Genomic DNA, 20,140 nt, shown 5'->3' on the forward strand with positions numbered 1-20,140 from the left:
GCCACTCTCCTCAAGTTTGGCACTCCCGTCCACCACCCAGTCAGCGTCCTCCTAAGTTGGATATGCAGAAATTTGACGGTTCTCACACGTCAGCATGGCTAGCACAAATGGAGCAGTATTTCCAATTGAATCATATCACAGATGAGGGGACTAAGCTTATGGTGGGCACCATGTACTTGGACAATGAAAGATGGCAATGGAAGGAATGGCATCAACGTTGCAATGGACATTTTCAGAATTGGGCCCAATTTGCCAAAACTCTTCGCAGTCGCTTTGAACAGGAAGACTCTTTTTTGGGGCGTCTCACTAAGCTTCGACAGACGGGTACAGTGGAGGAATATATGATTGCTTTTGAAGCTTTAGCCTTCCACACTAAGGGTCTCACAGATGAGTTCTACATGGAATGCTTTATCAGCGGTCTTAAAGAAGCCATCAAAGCTCAGGTTCTACTCCACCACCCTCCCACATGGACCGAGGCTTGCCAGGTAGCCCGTAAGGTGGAACGTGCATTAACAGCCCAATCCAGCCGCCCCAACTTCCCCGCTAAAGGTCGTCCCTCACAGGCTCCCAATATGACTCAAACACTTAAGATTCAAAAGGTGTCAGCTGCGGAAATGGCCGAAAGAAGGAAGCAAGGACTATGTTACTACTGTGATGAAAAATATTCCCCGGGTCATAAATGCAAAGAGCACAAGTTTTTTCAAATAGATGCCACTGACTACAGCTCCACCGAGGAAGATCCACCACTTGAGGAACCAGAGGCGATCGAAGAAGATAACCAACAGGAGATGGTATCTGATGAACCAATTATTTCGCTACATGCATTGGTAGGAATTTCTTCCCCTCAAACTCTCAAAATCAGGGATTTTCTTAAACATCGCCCAGTAGTAGTCTTGATTGATAGTGGAAGTACCCATAATTTCATCCACCAAAAGATCGCTGAAGCATCACATTGTTTTGTCCGGGCAGTTTCTAACTTCCAAGTCCAGATTGCAGATGGGGGCACAATGAAATGTGAAGGTCGCTGTGAAAATGTCAAAATTCAAATGGGGGATTATCAATTGAAAACCCACATGTTTGCAATACACATGGGGGGTTGCGACATTGTCCTCGGTGCGGAATGGCTCCGCACTCTTGGGCCAATCACAATGGATTTCCAGGAGTTATATATGAGTTTTAAGCAGAACAACTCCACACATACCCTCCGGGGACTACAGGCGGGAGCCCCCTCTATCATAAGCTTGCATAGGATGGAAAAATTGTTAAAAAAGGGCCATCATGGAGTGGTAGCTCAATTTAATGCCATCCAGGTAGTAGACACCATGTCTCCGCCAATTCATCCTGAGATGCAACAGATTTTAAATAAACATCGGACGGTCTTTGACAAACCTCATGAACTTCCACCCTCGCGAGGGGAACATGATCATAGCATCACATTGGTTCCAGGGGCCCAACCCCCAAATGTGCGGCCATACAGATATCCGTTCACCCAAAAGAATGAAATAGAAAAAATCATCAAGGAATTGTTGGAAGCAGGTGTCATTCGTCCCAGCATTAGCCCTTATTCATCTCCAGTCGTCATGGTCCTCAAGAAAGATGGGGAGTGGCGGATGTGTCCAGACTTCAGGGCCCTCAATAAGTTAACAGTCAAAGATAAATTTCCCATCCCAGTGGTTGATGATTTGCTGGACGAACTCAATGGGGCTCAATTCTTCACTAAGTTGGATCTTCGCTCAGGCTACCACCAAATTCGCATGAAGGAAGTCGACATTCCCAAGACAGCTTTCTGAACTCATGAAGGCCATTATGAGTTCCTGGTCATGCCATTTGGTCTCTGTAATGCCCCCTCTACTTTTCAGAGCCTTATGAATCACCTCCTCAAACCATATCTCAGAAAATTTGTCCTGGTCTTCTTCGATGACATCCTCATCTATAGTGGCACTTGGGCGGCACATCTTCAGCATGTAGATCTCCTCTTGCAACTGCTCTGCACGCATAAATTATTTGTCAAGATGTCTAAGTGTGCGTTTGGCATGGAAGAAGTTGAGTATTTAGGCCACATCGTGGGGCGTGAAGGTGTCAAGGTGGACCCAAAAAAGATCCAGGCAATGCAGGAATGGCCTCAACCTAAGACCTTGAAAAGCTTGAGAGGATTTTTGGGTCTCACAGGCTATTATCGCAAATTTGTCTGCAACTATGGCCGCATAGCGAAGCCCTTAACGCAACTGCTAAAGAAAAATTCCTTCTTCTGGAACGAAGAAGCACAACAGGCATTTACCGCTCTCAAAACCGCCATGTGTTCCACTCCGGTCTTAGCACTACCGGACTTCACCACACCATTTGTCATTGAATCTGATGCTTCGGGAACAGGTATTGGAGCAGTCTTAATGCAGGAAGGGCGACCATTGGCCTTCACCAGCCAACAACTAAGTGGGAAGAACTTGGGCCAATCTACCTATGAGAAGGAAATGATGGCCATCTTACATGCAGTCGAGACCTGGCGACCCTACTTGTTGGGGCGACGTTTCCAAATCCGCACAGATCATCACAGTCTTAAATATTTTTTGGAGCAATGCCTATCTTCCCCACAACAAAATAAATGGTTAGCCAAAATGCTGGGATATGATTATGAGATCATTTACAAGAAAGGGAAAGACAACAGGGTAGCAGATGCATTGTCGCGCCAATTTGAGGAGGAAAGTACTCTGCTCGCAATATCCCTCCCCATTGCAGACTGGATTGAAGAGGCTCGCAGGGAATGGTTTTCACATCCCGGGCTCTCCCAACTCATTTCTCAATTGCAGGCAGATCCTAATTCCAGCAAGGGCTACTCGTGGCAGAATGATATTCTTCGCTACAAGGACAGAGTCGTAATATCACCAACATCCACCCTCAAAAGTCGCATTTTAGCAGAATTGCACTCATCTCCCTTGCAGGACATTCGGGCTTTCAGAAGACATATGCTCGCACCAGAAGATCATTTTTTTGGGCCGGCATGAAACAGGACATCCTTACTTTCGTAGCAGAATGTGACGTCTATCAACGCCACAAAGGGGAAACTGTCAACACACCGGGCACATTACAACCATTGCCCATTCCAGCGTCAATTTGGACGGAGGTCTCCATGGATTTCATTACAGGTCTTCCAAAGTCTGGGAACAAATCAGTCATCATGGTGGTTGTGGACCGACTGTCGAAGTATGCTCATTTCTGCGCCCTACCCCAACCATTCACACCCACTTTGGTTGCTCAAACTTTCATGGATCAGATCTTCAAATTGCATGGCATGCCCACTTCTATTGTGTCCGACCACGACCCAATCTTCACCAGTAATTTTTGGCAGGAGCTCTTCAGAATACAAGGCACTCAACTCAAACTCAGTACTTCATATCATCCGCAAACAGATGGTCAAACCAAAGCCGTCAACAAATGTCTAGAAACCTACCTTAGGTGTTTCACTTCAGAAAAACAACCCCTTTGGGTACAGTGGTTACCTCTGGCGGAATGGTGGTATAACACCAACTATCATGCCACCACCAAAATGACTCCCTATGAAGCCGTCTATGGACAACTTCCGCCTTCCCCTACTTCTTATCTCACGGGGTGCTCCAAAGTACAAGCCGTGGATCAACTCCTACAACACCGTGCAACCATGCTTGCCCACCTGCGCGAGAATCTTCATCAAGCTCAAAACCGTATGAAGCAATAGGCTGACCAACATCGCTCAGAGCGCCAATTTCAAGAAGGGGATCAAGTCTTTTTGAGGCTGCAAACATCACTCAAAGACAAGGGCTGTCAAAAGCTCTCTCCAAAATTCTACGGACCATATCAAGTACTTCAGCGCATTGGAGAAGTGGCTTACAAGTTGGCTTTGCCACCTACAGCAAAAATCCACCCAGTTTTCCATGTATCGTGCCTTAAGAAAGTGATTGGGAACAATTGCCGAGTTCAAACCAGTCTACCTGAATTGGACGAAGAAGGGTCAATCTGGCTTCAACCTGAACAGGTTCTAGACACACGAGACAAGCACCTGCGCGGCCGCATGATTAAGGAGGTCCTCGTCAAATGGAAAGACACCTCGCCGGAAGATGCAACTTGGGAACCAGCCACTATTCTTCAGCAGTTTCCGCAGCTTCAGCCTTGAGGACAAGGCTAGTCTTAAGGGGGAGGGCATGTTAGGGTCCCACCCTAACCCCCTTATTTATGTCATGGGATCACGTCATAGTCAAGAGTCAATAAAGCCCATATTAATATTTGTAAGTGGTTAACCCGCAATTAATGACAGGACCACATTTAGTTGCAAATGGGCGGTAGTATTAGATAGATGGTAAATGGGCGGTAGTATTAGATAGATGGTATTAATAAAACCCACGATATTGGCTCGTGGTATTGCATGTATGAGTCATATATAAAGGATAGAGACTCCTTGCGAGGAGCATTGTGTCTTGTTTTGTAATCGAGCTCTGCTCTATTGGAGGTTGCCCCCTCGAAGAGGCCTGTGAACATTTCTCTCTGAATAATAAAATCATTTCTATTCTGTGCTCTGGGTATATTTTCTTCGCATATTCTGTGTTCTCGGTATCTTTTCTTCGCAAATTCTATGTTTGGGTATTGCTTTGCAGGTTAAGAGCATAACAAAGATCATGGGTTTGAGACACAACATAGGTAAATCAAAATATTGAAGCATGTATTATATATTATTGATAGCATAATAAATGTTTTTTTGGAGTAAATACTAACCTTATTTACATTCGTTTATAGGTGCAAATGTTTCTTCCACATTTTCTATTGGAGCCAAGGTAGATCTTCTGCAACATGGAGTGAAGGTGGGCGAGGGCTCCATATTCAATACAGAGCTTGGGCATAAAGTGCATGGAAAGATGGTAAAGAAAGGATGTATAGTGGTTAAAATCGAGAAGGTGTTAAAACATAATGCTCCTCTACCACATCCAACAAGATTTGAGCATACACTTGGGGGTGCATTAGAATCTTATGAAATTTGGCTAGAATCAGATTTGGAGCCTCACTGTCATGATCATGCCACAAATATTCCCCAAGATAGGGTTAGATTCATATGTAAAAAGGTTTCTCTTACACATGAATGCATGGGAACAAGCATGTGCATTGCCAAAGGAATGCTAGTTAATGTCTGCGAGGATGACATTGTTGAGGGTGAAACACTAGGTGAAATGGATTTTGGTGTTTTTCTAGAAGAGATAGATGGAAATTGTGAGATATGTAGAATTGGGGATAAGTCTATACAATGTTTGGTTAGATGGCCAATAAATAAGTTGGTGTACAACAAAGGTGTGATATTAAGGGTTAAGGAAAAGTTCAAGGAGCCACCCAAGGAAATGGTGATATGGGATGTTATAGAGGACACAAATCCCTTAAACAATTGGGATGGGTACTTTTGTAATGAAAAAGATAGAAACTCAATTGATATGCATGTAACAAGGCCATATAAAAGGATTAAACGAGTTATGGCTACAAAAAAAATTGCAAAATGTCAAACAAAAATAGATGAAGAGAAAGAAATTCGAGTTTTGGCAGCAGATGTATGTTGTAGAAAAGATTGTCTTCAACATGTGGATAGGAAGGCCATTGCAGGTGCTAGAAGGGATATGACACAAATAAATAAAAATGGTACTAGAGAATTTGTCTTGAATTCACTCATGTCAAACACAGTCATGTCAAAGGGCCATGGCCATGGCCATGGCTTACCACCTATTGCTAGAAATGTAAAGGACATGAGATTTAATGGGAATATTATTTGTACGAAAGCATGGTATAAGATACATAAAATTCCTCAAAGAACATTCTATAACTACCAGCATTATTTCCAACATGGACAGATCAAAGCTATTCATGGTAACACCAACACATGCAAAGCAAGAACTCACACAGTGGCAGCCATAGAAATATTGCACAAAATTGTAATGGATAATTCAGATTTTTCACCAAACCAAACACGTCAAGTTGAAGAAGATGGAACATCTGCTCCTTTAATATTGCTTCCTTCGACTTACACACAAAATTCTTTGTTAAAAGAGATCAATGAGGCTCTTCAAAAGCTCAATTACCCATCAATATCACAGTCAACAATGAGCAAGATTTGGAATACTAAGTTTTGAGATGTGGCATTTTCAAAGAACACCAACTTCAGTAAATGCAGTGAATGTATTGTGTTGAAAGCACAAATGAAGTCAGCAACTACAAAAGAGTTGGAAGAAAAGGCACTAGGTAGGTTGAAGAAACATAACAAGATTGTTGTGTGGAAGATATTGCTACTATGCCCATAGAATTATGTCAGAGCCATTTCCAAAGGAGTATTTGAGCATTATCCATGATAAAATGGACAAAACAAAGACTTCAATCCCAAGGCTACGTGTCAAATCAAAATCTATTGTAGGAACAAATTTAGGTTTGTCATTGATAGGTATGCTTACACATGCGCATAAGGCAGGAGGTTTTGGTCATTTCTCCTTACCATTTGTCCATATGGGATCACAATTTACTATTACATCTCTTGCAAAGTGCTTAAGGGACCTTGAAGACCCACAAATGGATATGTATGGTGATCTACTTTATGAAAGTGGAATTTCAAGAAACCCACTTACAAATGCATTAATTGACACCTCTATTTACTCAAAATGTCAAGAGTACAAGGATGATTTTATATCTCATGGAAGTTCAAAAAGTCAAAATGTTGATTTTAAACCTCTTCCTCCACATTTGTTGTTACAGTTGGAGAATGCAGCAAGTGATAATAAGAATCGCTATCTTTTCATGTTTCTATCGCTTTTAACTGCACCTGGTGTCTTCATCACTATTGAGGTTGGGTTCTTGCCTGTGGGGCACACCCATGAAGAGATAGATGGAACCTACGGAAGAATGTATTCCAACCTAAAAAGTAAAGATATTTATTCTTTACCTGAAATGATGGTTACATATCGCACAATTGAAGAAAATCGAGTGTTTCCACCTACACTTATTGACAAGGTCTATGACTTCAAAAGTTTCCTTAATGGATACATCAAGGAGGGAAAAAATGCACTAGATGGACATCTTAATGTCCAATACTTCCAATTTCTTGTACTCAATGATGTTCCAGTACTAAGGTACAAAGAATCAATTAGAGATATTGAGTGGTCAGAACCAGTTGAGTTATGGAATAGGGAAGCCATCTTTCTTAACTTCCAAACAAAATGATGTCTATTTAAAAGAACTAAAGGAAGGGATAACATCATACATAAAAATGTGGAAAGACACTATTGGGAACGAGGATTCACCAATTGTTACAGAGGAATGGAAAAATAAAGTAGTGTATTGGGAAAAAGTTCTTGATACATTAGATGGAATCTATAATGATCATAGGATAATAGATGGAAGTGATTCATCTTCTGAGGGTTTCTGGCCTTGGACAAGGCGCATTGTTGATGTTGATCATAATGCACTCTAAGTAATGTCAAGTATTATGGATGGAGATTTTGATAATGTGATAGATGAACCAATACATGTTGGACCCAAATGCAACAAGCCAAAGCCAACTTTCAATCCGATGATTGATGTTGAGAAAGGAAAGATGTTGCTAGTTAGATCAGGAAATGAGGATGCAGGAGAGGTGATTTGGATGGCACAATCCATCTCAAATATCTTTAGGGATAATGAAAGTGAGAATCTTCATGTAAAGGTTGACTGGTGGAAGCCTATGTCAGGGAAATACAATAGAAAATTTTTAGAGCAATATTGGGTACCAAATCCTGATGACACAGAACTTGGCTCTATTCCAGTTAATACCATAGTGTGGGCATGGATGCCAAAGAGAGAACATTGCAAGAAGACCAAGATAAATAAATATGGTGTAGAAGCCATTCTTGATCTACTTGAGCGAATATCTTAAGAGTAGGTTTATATAATTCATGAATGTAATTTTTTTTGAAGGATCTATTAATATACATTCATACACACTTTTCCATATTTGTTGTATATCAAATATTCTCTTCATATTCTTTTTGGAGGAGTTTTATATTATTTAATATTTCAATGTAATCATATGTTATACAAATTACATGACAATGCCATAAAATATTTAAGTTTTCAAGGATTTATTTGACCAACATGACTTCTCACCATATCAAATATGCATAATCAAATTCAATAATGCACTTAAAAACATCTTCTAAACTTGGTCTATTAAAAAAACAATGGAGTACCTAATTAGTATTCTATTTAATATAAACCATTTAAACACTTAATGAATAAATGCTAGACACTAGATATAATGTTTGAGGTGAGTTTTCCTTAATTTTCCTTATTATAATTGATATAAATCAAATTCACTATTTTGTTGCACTCTAATTTATAAAAAAATTATTTTGATCATTGAACAACACAACTAGAATTATAAAATATTTCCTCTTATAGATTTTGAAGTGGTGCCAACATTGTACTAGTATAATTAATTTGTACTCAACGTAGGAAAAATAGTTAGTGTCAATTTAAAATGGTCAATAATAGTAAGAAAAACAATATTAGTATATTCTTAAATAACTTTATAGGTAAGTTTTTTTTTGCAAAATCTATTATTCACGAGTCAAATTTAATACATAAATATAAATTTTAATGATAATAGAAATAATGTAAGGAATCTAAGTTTTAGTTGAATATTATTCATGAGTCAAATTTAATACATAAATATAAATGTTAATGATAATAGAAATAATGTAAGGAATCTAAGTTTTAGATGAATGTTAATATGTTCTTTTCAATATAATATCCTTAAACACTACAGGAATAAAAACTAAACATTTGTAATAAATAACTTAGTCAATTTTCTCTCTTTCTTGTTGTATTTGAAAATAATCAAATTGTACTACTTTGTTACTATTCTAATTCATGATTGATTTTGATCATTAAAATGATTAGTAATTGAGACAAGAGGCTCATTTTACAACGCAATATGGGGGGGAAATAAAAATTATGTTCTAAATAGAAAAATAAAAAAAATGAATATTCTGTAAAGTAATTAGAAGTATATAAAATGTGTGAATTAGATTTTTAAATTTTATACTTTTCAAAAAAATTCAGCTAGAGATACAGAGAAACTATTTGAAGATTTATGTTAACTAATTTATGTCAATATCAACTTCATATATATCTATATATAAGAAAAAAAAAATTATGGTTAAAATTTTTATTTGGTCGTATATATACTCTATTTAGCATTAAAAAATACAATTTCAACGATGAAAAATAACACATTGTATCTTTCATTCAAAATGTTTGCACGTGAAGAAATTTGATCCCTACATCTGCACTTAAAATGGATCTATGATGGTATATATTGGACACAATACTATGATCATTTGTCATTAAATAACTTTATAATTAATATATAGCTTGCATGTTAATCTATTATTCATTAAGTAGGCATCAAGTTTTTAACATAAAAGTACAAATAATAAATAAAAATAAATTATGCTACTACTTGCATTCAACTTTTAATTTGATCTTAAAAAAATATTTTCTCCTCAACTCTTAAATGGTGCAAACTTCCTACAATAGTATGTAATGTTGATGGTGATAATGATGATTATCATCCACTAAGACCAAATATGGTATATAAGAAGGTAAAAAGATATTACTAAATGTTATTTTGAATTTTATTGTTATGCTAAAAAAACATTAAAAGAAGTGTTTGTCACACGGAATCAGTCAAAAGTGCGGACACAACCGACCTTCCTAGAAGTCTAAGACATTCTAATGACAAAAAAAACAAACTGGAGCTATCCTTCTCTAAACATGCATTATGATATGAGAAATCAAGTGTTTCGTTCTTACCTTTGTCCAAACGCTGTTGTAGAAGTCCAAGCTTTGTTGATCTGGATGAGTTCCTCCTTTTCTCCAAAACCTGCAATCACCAACAGTCAAACAATTAAATAGCACCTGATTATAACATAAAACAAAGCATATTCAACATATAGACCAAGGAGTACATGAAATAACACATAAACAACAAGTTATTGAGAAGAATGGACCAATTTGCATTAAAGGTAATCAAAAGGAACCATTACAACCTGAGCCTTGGTGTTGTGCAAGCTCCTTCCAGGGTCCACAAGAGTCTTCCTCTACTTTGACAAAGCTCACCCACTTCCAAATAGAACAAGCAAAGATGGCAATCTCTCCTCACAAGCTTCTAAATGGGAGTCCTAATTCCTGCAGCATTTACCCTTAGAAATGTATAGCTTTCAACCTCTCCTCCTTCTGGGCCAATGCCTGTATTTATAGTGGTCTAGAGGAAGTTATTCAGGTCCACCATCAATGGGATAATCCCCTCTTTGGATGGGATAGATCCCTTATTGATGGGATAAGTTCCTCTTTGGTAGGAGTGCATGAACCATCTGGAGGCGCTCAATACACGTCGAACAACCTTCTAGAATGCTCTAGAAATAACCACAAGTGACTTTTTAAAGATGAAACTTGCGCATTTTAACCTTTTCAGGGGGACGCACCTGCACCTTTACATACAGAGCGTCCAAAGACGCATTTTTTGTGAACATTGGGTGCGTCCCCGCAGGTAAGGTTGAGAGAACCTGCGTCCCCAGAGATAAATACATTTAGAAAGACTTTCTCTCTTTTTTGGAGTTTGACATGGGAAGCAGAGGCATAAGACTTGCCTAAGAGGGTAGCATGACTGTTGATAGAGTCATCCTAACTGTAAATGGTCATGGTGACATTTTTTAGTGTAACAGTGTTTCAAGATCATCATAATTTTGTTTAGTTAAACAATCTCGAAGGTTGGTAGCGTCACAAATATTTTGAAATTTAATTCCAATATGAGTATAAACTGGATGATCTATGACAATTTCTAAATCTTCAACCATATTACTAGTGTTGCAAAGGTGATAGCCTTTTTATTGTGCTAACACTCTTTTAGTAATAATCATAACTTAACACATACATGATATTTTACTATATATTGGATTATAATTAAATGGGTTAATAATAGCAACATAAACATCATTATTTTCATAAAATAACCTTAACAAACTTGTCTTTTAATATAAACCATAAAAATATTAAAAATAGATAATGTAAGGAATCCACATTAAGATGTGAAAGATTTGCTTTTGCAAGTTTATATAAATTTTTTTTATAAACTTTATCATCATAATTTTTACACAAAAAATGGTGAATATCTACATTAAAATTAGTGAACTAAGTGACTTTCTAATTCCTCATTTCGAAAAAAATTAATCTAGTTAAAGCTCTAAATAATGGTATATATTGGACACATTACTAAGATCATTTGTCATTAAATAACTTTATGATATATATTAATATATTATTATTTAAGCAAGCCTCAGTTTGCTACTCACATTCAACATTTAATTTGATCCTAATTTTTTTTTTCTCCTCAACTCTAAAATAGTGCGAACTTCCTACAATAGTATGTAATTATGATGGTGATAATGATGATTATCATCCACTAAGACCAAATAAGGTATATAAGAAGGTAAAAAGATATTACTAAAAGTTATTTTGAATTTTATTGTTATGCTCAAAATGCATTAAAAGAAGTGTTTCAAGATCATCGTAATTTTGTTTAGTTAAAAGAAAGTTGGTAGCGTCACAAATATTTTGAAATTTAATTCCAATATGAGTATAAACTAGATGATCTATGAGAGTTTTTTAATCTTCAACCATATTACTAGTGTTGCAAAGGTGATAGACTTTTAAATTGTGCTAACACTCCTTTAGTAATAATCATAACTTAATGCATACATGATATGTACTATATCGGATTATAATTAAATGGGTTAATAATAGTAACATACACCATTATTTTAATAAAATAACCTTAACAAACTTATCTTCTAATATAAACCATAAAAAAATATTAAAATAGTTAATGTAAGGAATCCAAATTAAGATGTGAAGGATTTGCTTTTGCAAGTTTATATAAATTTGTTTTATAAATTTTATCATGATAATTTTACACAAAAAATGATAATTTTACACAAAAAATGGTGAATATCTACATTAAATTAGTGAACTAAGTGACTTTCTAATTCCTCATTTTGAAAAAACTTAATTTAGTAAAGTTCTAAATAATGGTATATATTGGACACATCACTAAGATCATTTGTCATTAAATAACTTTATACTTAATATGTATCTTGCATATTAATCTATTATTCATTAAGCAAGCCTCAATCAACTTTTTTATTAACATAAAAGTACAAATAATAAATAAAAATAAATTATGCTACTACTCACATTCAACATTTAATTTGATACTATTTTTTTTTTCTCCTCAACTCTAAAATGGTGCAAACTTCCTATAATAGTATGTAATTATGATGGTGATAATGATGATTATTATCCACTAAGACCAAAAATAGTATATAAGAAGGTAAAAAGATATTACTAAAAGTTATTTCGAATTTTATTGTTAATATGCTCAAAAAGTATTAAAAGAAGTGTTTCAAGATCATCATAATTTTGTTTAGTTAAACAATCAAGAAGGTTGGTAGCTTCACAAATAGTTTGAAATTTAATTCCAATATGAGTATAAACTGGATGATCTATGAGATTTTTTTAATCTTCAACCATATTATTAGTGTTGCAAAGGCGATAGACTTTTAAATTGTGCCAACACTTTCTTAGTAATAATTGTAGCTTAACACATACATGATATTTATTATATCTGATTATAATTAAATGGGTTAATTATAGTAAAATACACATCATTATTTTCATAAAATAACCTTAAAAAAATTATCTTTTAATATAAACCATAAAAACTATTAAAATAGATAATGTAAGGAATCCAAGATTAAGAAGTGAAAGATTTGCTTTAGCAAGTTTATATAATTTTTTTATAAAGTTTATCATGATAATTTTTACACAAAAAATGGTGAATATCTACGTTAAAATTAGTGAACTAAGTGAATTTCTAATTCCTCATTTTGAAAAAACTTAATCTAGTTAAAGTTCTAAATTCTAGATCCATTAAAAACTTCCAAATTTAATGAAATTTGTGTTAACAACAAGAAGACATCCCGAAAATAAAGACGGAAATCCTAAGAGGAATAGGGAGGGAGCTTCCACATCAGGTATAGATACATCTAATGTACAGTGTGAAACCAGTCACAGCAAAAGTCAAAGGCTCAATCCTGTTACTGAACAGGAAGATATAGAAGGATCAACACAGGTGACCAACACTAATTTGGACATAAGAAAGGGCACAACCCCATCTGGGGAGACACAGGAACCATCCACATCACAAACTCAGATGTTGGAAAGTAAACTAAGTGTGGAAGTGTCTTCATTCAGTAGGCCTGTTGACTAAGACCAAGACATAAAGGACAGATATAAAGAAATCAAAATAAGGAATGAGAAGCTCAAAGCTTAGACATATGCTCAATGTCTAAAAATCATTCCCACAAATCAAACAAGGCTGATGTCATCTTTTGACATCAAGGAGGGAAAGCTTCAAATGTCCTTTATCAAACCTACAGCACAGCAGCCCAAGACGTCTTCAGACTTCAAGAGGGTTGACTTTGAAGTATTAGCAAGTGATATTCATCCCATAGACCAAATAGAACTGCATAAACAAGCTGGAGAGATGGTATACTCCACCATTACAGGTAAAGCCATAGCTTCCCATCAGCTACAAAACTCAATGAATAATATCTCGACATAGTTTCAGTTGGAGAAGGCCTCTTCATAGACCAAGGATACCAGGACTAAGTCTTTGGAAGACTTAGTTATTGAGTTGGGACATGATCCAAAAGATATTAAAGCTACAGGGCAACTCATAAGGAAGAAAAATGATGTTATTGCTGCACTTAAGAAGCAATTAAAAATAACTCAGCTACGACATCCTCAAACACTTGAAGTTTTAGAGGCCCAGTACAAGCATGAGGAGTTGATGGACTTGGTCCTAAAACTCAATGATCAACTAAGGGAGACAGAGAAAGAATTGGACAGCTTGATCCAATTAAAAAAAATTGACATAGCCACAACTTCCACAAATGTCATCACTACAGTATCTATGACAGTCCCTTCCACACTAGCAGCGTCACTAGCACCTACAACTCTACCTACCATAGCATTGCCAGTCACAACAGAGTCTACATCAGCAAAAGGTACATCAGGGAAAAAAGCAGCAGAATTGGTCAGAGCCATGGAGGAAATGTCTATTCAGGCTACAGAAATGAACAGACTGAAAGAGGCAAGTTTAGAAACTGACTACAAACTTGCCCAAATTATGGAAAAGGAAGAGGGACAAAAGGGCAGTAGAATGAGTGAAATATTCAAAGCTATGTAGAAAGACCTAACATTGGAGAAACCCCTTGGACAAGCCAAGGAAATGTTATGGGCCAATATCATTGAGTCCATCAAGGATATTTGGCCATCTATTCAAGTTATTTTTGAGTAGATAGAATTGATAAAGATATCTACAGGAGCTATCGAAAAGGTCAAGGAGGAACTAGGTGACATGCCTGAGGATGCCAATAGACTCAACCACTTCCTTAACAGCAAAAACAGATATGAGCTTCATGAGCTGGATATAGAAGACAAAACTGAAACCATTTTGGAAATAAGGAAGGTCCTTTCCAAGAGAAACCTAATGCTAAGCATGGAAGAAAAGTGCCAGAACATGCAGGTAGCCATTAATAGATTCATGGCTAAATTCCAAATTTTGAGGGAGAAAGGATTGCCTAGTCCATTTGTCATTAATGACAAACTTATGACACAGCTGGACTATGATAATAGACTCAAGCAGTTGGCTAAAGAACAAGCTAGCACTTCAGCAATAAAAGCACTGCCAATAGGCAAAGTTTTGTATAATACATTTGAGAACTTGCTTTTTCTCCAAAATGAGATAAAACACTTGTTCATCACCAAGCCTAATTTTTCCAAGTATACCGAGGCTGATGAGATATATAGGAAAATGATGAATGTCAAGTTACCTGATGCAGAATGGTGGGAAAATATGACTTATTTACTGTGAGAAATTTATAGTTAAAAAGTCACTACACAGTAAAAGTAGAACAACTAGGTAAACAAATGAAAACATGTCAGCATGGTTAAAGAGTATCAGTGCCAAATAGTATCAGGTGAAAGGTAAAAGTTAAATAATATTCCAGCGTAAAAGACCACAAAAGCAAGCCAACATAAAGGGCTTAAATCCAACCATAAAAGCCAGCAGTACCACAATAAAAGGGACAACATGAAACAATTCAATAGTTGTCTCTATCTTCCTGCAAGAAGATATTTTGTATTTCCTAGATTAAATCTCAAGTTTGTTTTGAGATATTTTATAAATAATTTATTTATAAATACTTCACAATTCGAAGTGCGTAGGGTGGATTCTTAGACATTTCTATAGACCCTTTTCATCAAGAGATTGTAAAGCTATCGTATCACTGACTGGACTAGCAAGCTGGATTAATGGATAAAGACAAGACATTTCATAGGATTCATGTGTAGAGCAAAGTGTAGACAAGTATTTTCTCTTGTGTTGTTATCTTTCTTAAAGTTTTTCCACAATATTTAATGTATATTTGAAATCTGAATGCTATAATATGGAATGATATCTCAGAATTTGCTTCATTGCACTCTATTTTAACTATTATGCATTTAAATGTTTTCTACTAATTATCTAAGTTAAGGAATTCTTGATTGCTCCTTAGTTTAGGTGGTCTCCCTGTAATATATAGAAAAGGATTCTTAATTGCCCTTTGTTTCCGATTATCCTCTATTCCTCGTTTTAATCTCGGTCTGAGAATTCTTAATTTCTCTCTCACCCTGGTTAAGACCATTTCACCCATCTAGCCCAAAGACCTACACTTTACTCTGCTAGCTTGCCATATGAACACTCCCTTTAGTGACTTAATTCCAGTTCTGCTACCCTTCTTTTGACTCCATAGCCCAATGGTTTAAAGACATCATTCTATCCATCTGTTTTAAGGATTCCACCATCCAATCTTCAATACAAATCAAAAACCCCCTGAACCTTCAAAACTAGCCTGAAATCCCAACAAACAAAGCTAAATCATATAGAGAGAGCCCTCTCTGAGCCATAGGTTGGCTAGAGCATATGCTTAAAAGTTGGTTTGTGGTTACCTCGGTCCTTTCCTTCTTCTAAAAACTTCTAGGGAAACGTTTTGAGTGATAACAGGTCATACTTAGTGAACACCCGGGTGGGTATGTACCTTGAGAGACAATCATGACTAAGGTGTCTATCAGTCATTGGTATCGTCAACACTATGCTCTAATCCATTGAGAGATAGAGCTGTCATTCAAGGCCTTGCTATGAAAACAATATTGGTTACTATGATGCTATAACAGATAGATTGCCAATCTGATTTCTCTTATGTGAATTCTTCAAGATTGAAACATAGCCGAACACCTTGTAATGTTGTATAAATAACTCCCTAGTTAAGAGGGAGTGTTGAAGGAAATGTAACTAGGTTCGGTCTTAATAAATGTACTTTTGATATTTGTATTTATTCAAGAACAATAAATATTATTTTTATAATATATGTCAATGAGTTTCTTGCTCATTGAAATAGGTCTAGCACATGTTAAAGTGCTATAGGTGAGTCAAAAAGTCAAAAGAAAATGTTGAAGACCTTAAGGGCATGTTACACCAACTATATGTATGTATAAGAGTCAAATAATATCCCTCGAATCAAAGTCAAGTCTCCTCCAAAGCAAAGACGTCACCAAAGAAGCCATCCGAGGAAAATATAGCAAGTCAGCCTACAAACAGTCTTCAAGTCGACCTTCTTGTCGGCCTAAAAGGAGGGACACTCCTCTATATATAGAGGTTGTTCACTCCACTATAACGCGCTCATATAGCTATAAAATTAGCAAAGTTAAGTAGATAATAAAAGAACTAAAAAGGACAAAGTCAAGGAGCCTCTATTGTAGAGAATTAAAGAGAAACATAAGAGAAGGTTGGAGGTTGGTTTCTAGTGAAAATACAGTCACACATGTGAGGAAGAAGAAGGTTTCATGTGGTCATAACAACAAAAACTCACAACCAAACATTTCTCATCATTTGGGCTAGAGACATAGGACTAAAAGGCCTCCCACTCAAGTGAAGTAGCAAGGAAGAAAAGTGAAGGTAATAGGGTTGTTCTAAAGCCTATTACAGTCACACGTGTGAGGAGAAGGAGGTTGTCTTTGCTGTCATAACAACCCTCCCATTACAGTCATACAAGTTCATTGGTTGGTGAAGAGAAGGAAGGTATCATCATAAGGAAAGGGTCTCATCAAAGGTATCTATACTAGAGCAAGTGCAACAGGATCTAACAATAGTTGAAAGAAGGACGAAGTGCCAAAAAACAAAGAACTGGAAGAAAGAAGTACTTGGGAGCAAAGTGCAGAAAGGAGGATGGACTTGAGTTTTGCTTGGATGAAATTATAGTAAAGGGTCTAGGGTTTGGAATTGATCAATAAGAATCTTCAATAAGGGAAACTTACTAAAGGATTTTCCTCTCAATAGAAGAGAGGTTTTGGCCCTGGTAGAGAGCCAACATCTTGTGTTCTTGTTCTTATGTTTTTGGTAGCAGTTTGATGAAGTAAACACACATGCATTAATAAGAAGAAGAAGATTAAGATAACAAGAAAAGTAAAAAGACTTCACAAATTTTTATAAAATCAAGAATAATCACACTACACCTAATTGCCCTTGATTCTTCAAAAACAACTGCAATCCCTATCATCACAACTTTACCAGCTAACACTCTCCTCAATGGTTTTGCTGCTACTTCGAGTGTTGCTACTCTGAGGGCTAGTACAAAGAAACTTACAGAATGGGTTGGCAAGCTGTTAGGGATGAACCTGAAGACACAACACAGGTCTGATGCCATCCATATGTATGGCAGGTTTTTCAGAATGCAGAGTGGCATACCTATTTTGAGGGGTTGTGGGGATTTGATGAAGTGTTTACAGTCGATTTTTCATTGAACTTGGATGGGAATTACTCTAGTGTTCATGGGCTGGACATTCCTATCATAGAAGAAGTTATTTCAACTATTAGTGGATTGCCATAAGGTGGGAAGAAATGGTTCACCTAGAAATTTCCTCTACCAGAGTTTACAAAATTATTCTTGCAAGAAAGGGAGACCATGGTTGAAAAGGGAAGGGGATACGATCATAAGTCCTTGCCACATCCATGGGCTGAGGTCATGTATTTTGTGGTGAGATACATCACTTGTGAAGGGAATCTTGCTACCCTATTCAAATACCATTTTAAACTTCTTGCATGCCATTGGTTTCTTCGTGTGCATTCTCTAGATATGCCAGATTTCTTATGGAATAGTCTGCAATTAATGGCATGGTCTGCTCATCAGTCGCAGAAACCATTGTAGTCCTCACAAACCATGGGCTTGTTAGGCTACTGGTGGTGCATGCCTTGTCACAAAATTTCATGTCTTGGCCACAATTCACTGAATTGGTAGAAGAGGAACTTGCAGTCATGATGTTGGCAAGGGAAGAAGAGGGATTAGTGGCAGAAGAAGGAGCCGCAGAAAACGTTGTTACACCAAAACCAGCCTTTGTGGTTGAACAATTGGAAGCATTGGTGATGGAGTAGGCTGCAGCAGAATCACCAATAGAGAAAGGGGCCACAAATGATGTTGTTACATAAGAACCAACATCGACTGCTAACCTAGAAGAAGATGAAATGGAGGTATAAGGAGGTGTAGGTGACGCTGCTACACAGGAAATAGTGTTGACTACCAACCTGGAAACATGAAAAATGGAAGTGGAAGGAAGTGCAGTCAATGCTATTACACAAGAACCACCATCGACCACTACGCTGAGGGAAGAATTTCTGGCAGTAGAAGAAATTGTAGGTGATATTGTTACACAAGAACCAATGTCGCCTGCCAAAGTGATGGAGAAACCAGTGGAAGAAGTGGAAGTCGGGGTCGACACTGTTACACAAGAAACAGGGTTGACTGTCAAGCAAGTGGCTGAAATAGAAAAGAAGGTGGCATAGGAAAAGGAGAAGGAAAGTGTAGAAAAGCCAGAGGAAGGAGAAGGAATTAAAGCAACAGGTTAAAAAAGCATGGAAATCAAGGAGGATGTACCTCGTTCTCCACTTTTTGCCTCCTTTCCAATATGGGAAAGGAAATTTCACACCCCTAAATTCTCGGTGAAAGAAAATATCTCTCCCTCGATATTAAAATTCGTGGGGACAACTAGAGGTACCATTTTCGACACTGTCACATAGGAACCAGTGTTGACTAGTGGACAAATTGGACAAATCGAAGGACTGGTGGTCAACACTGTTACACAAGAACCAATGTCAACCAACGGGCAAGATGAAGAAAATGTGGCTGGTGCTATTCGCATAGAGCCATTGGAAGAAAACATTGTTATTGGTATCGACCCACAAGGGCCAGAACTAGTTTTTGAGCAAATGGAGGAGGATAAATGGAAAATAGAGCAACCAAAGTAGCCACAAGAAAAAGGTGCCGAAAATGCTACTCTATAAGGGCCTACATTGGCTCCAGAGTCATTAAGAAAAAATGTAGGGGTTTGAAGACCTACGGAGGAAGATGCTGGGGCTGCCCCTCGAGTTGAGGAGAAGAGAGAGGAAATAAGGGTGAAGCAGGAGCCAGTGGACAAGTTTCATGACATCAACCTGTCATATCCAACACTGGTCGCAAGACCAGTGGAGGAGGTCATTATCAAGCAATAATTTATTGAACATTGCGCAAAAATATGGGCCCCCATCCAAGAAAGGTACCAATTGCAATTTAAAGAAAATATTCAATTAAAGTTGGAGATTATTAAGTTAAGGAAGTAGGTGTCACACTTACAAAGATAGGTGAAGAAGCATAAGAAGAATTTCAGTCAGGCAGTTGTGAATCCTGGAGCCGAAACCACTTCAGTAACAATACAGACCAATCCATTGTCACATCTGTTTGAGTCATGGGAATTCTTGTTCACTGCTGAAATACAGAAATGGTAGGCTACCGCATCTCACCTTCAATGGGGGTCTATCTCTTTGGAAGCCCACATGTAAGGAGTGCAAGGAATTCGAGAACAAGCTGCAAGAGTAGTGACTGATTACATGACTCAGATGGATAAAGCAAGGCAACAACGA

This window comes from Pinus tabuliformis, chromosome Q (genome assembly GCF_031772625.1).
Source record: "Pinus tabuliformis cultivar Carrire ecotype Pingquan chromosome Q, CPIR1, whole genome shotgun sequence".
Lineage (NCBI taxonomy): Eukaryota > Viridiplantae > Streptophyta > Pinopsida > Pinales > Pinaceae > Pinus > Pinus tabuliformis.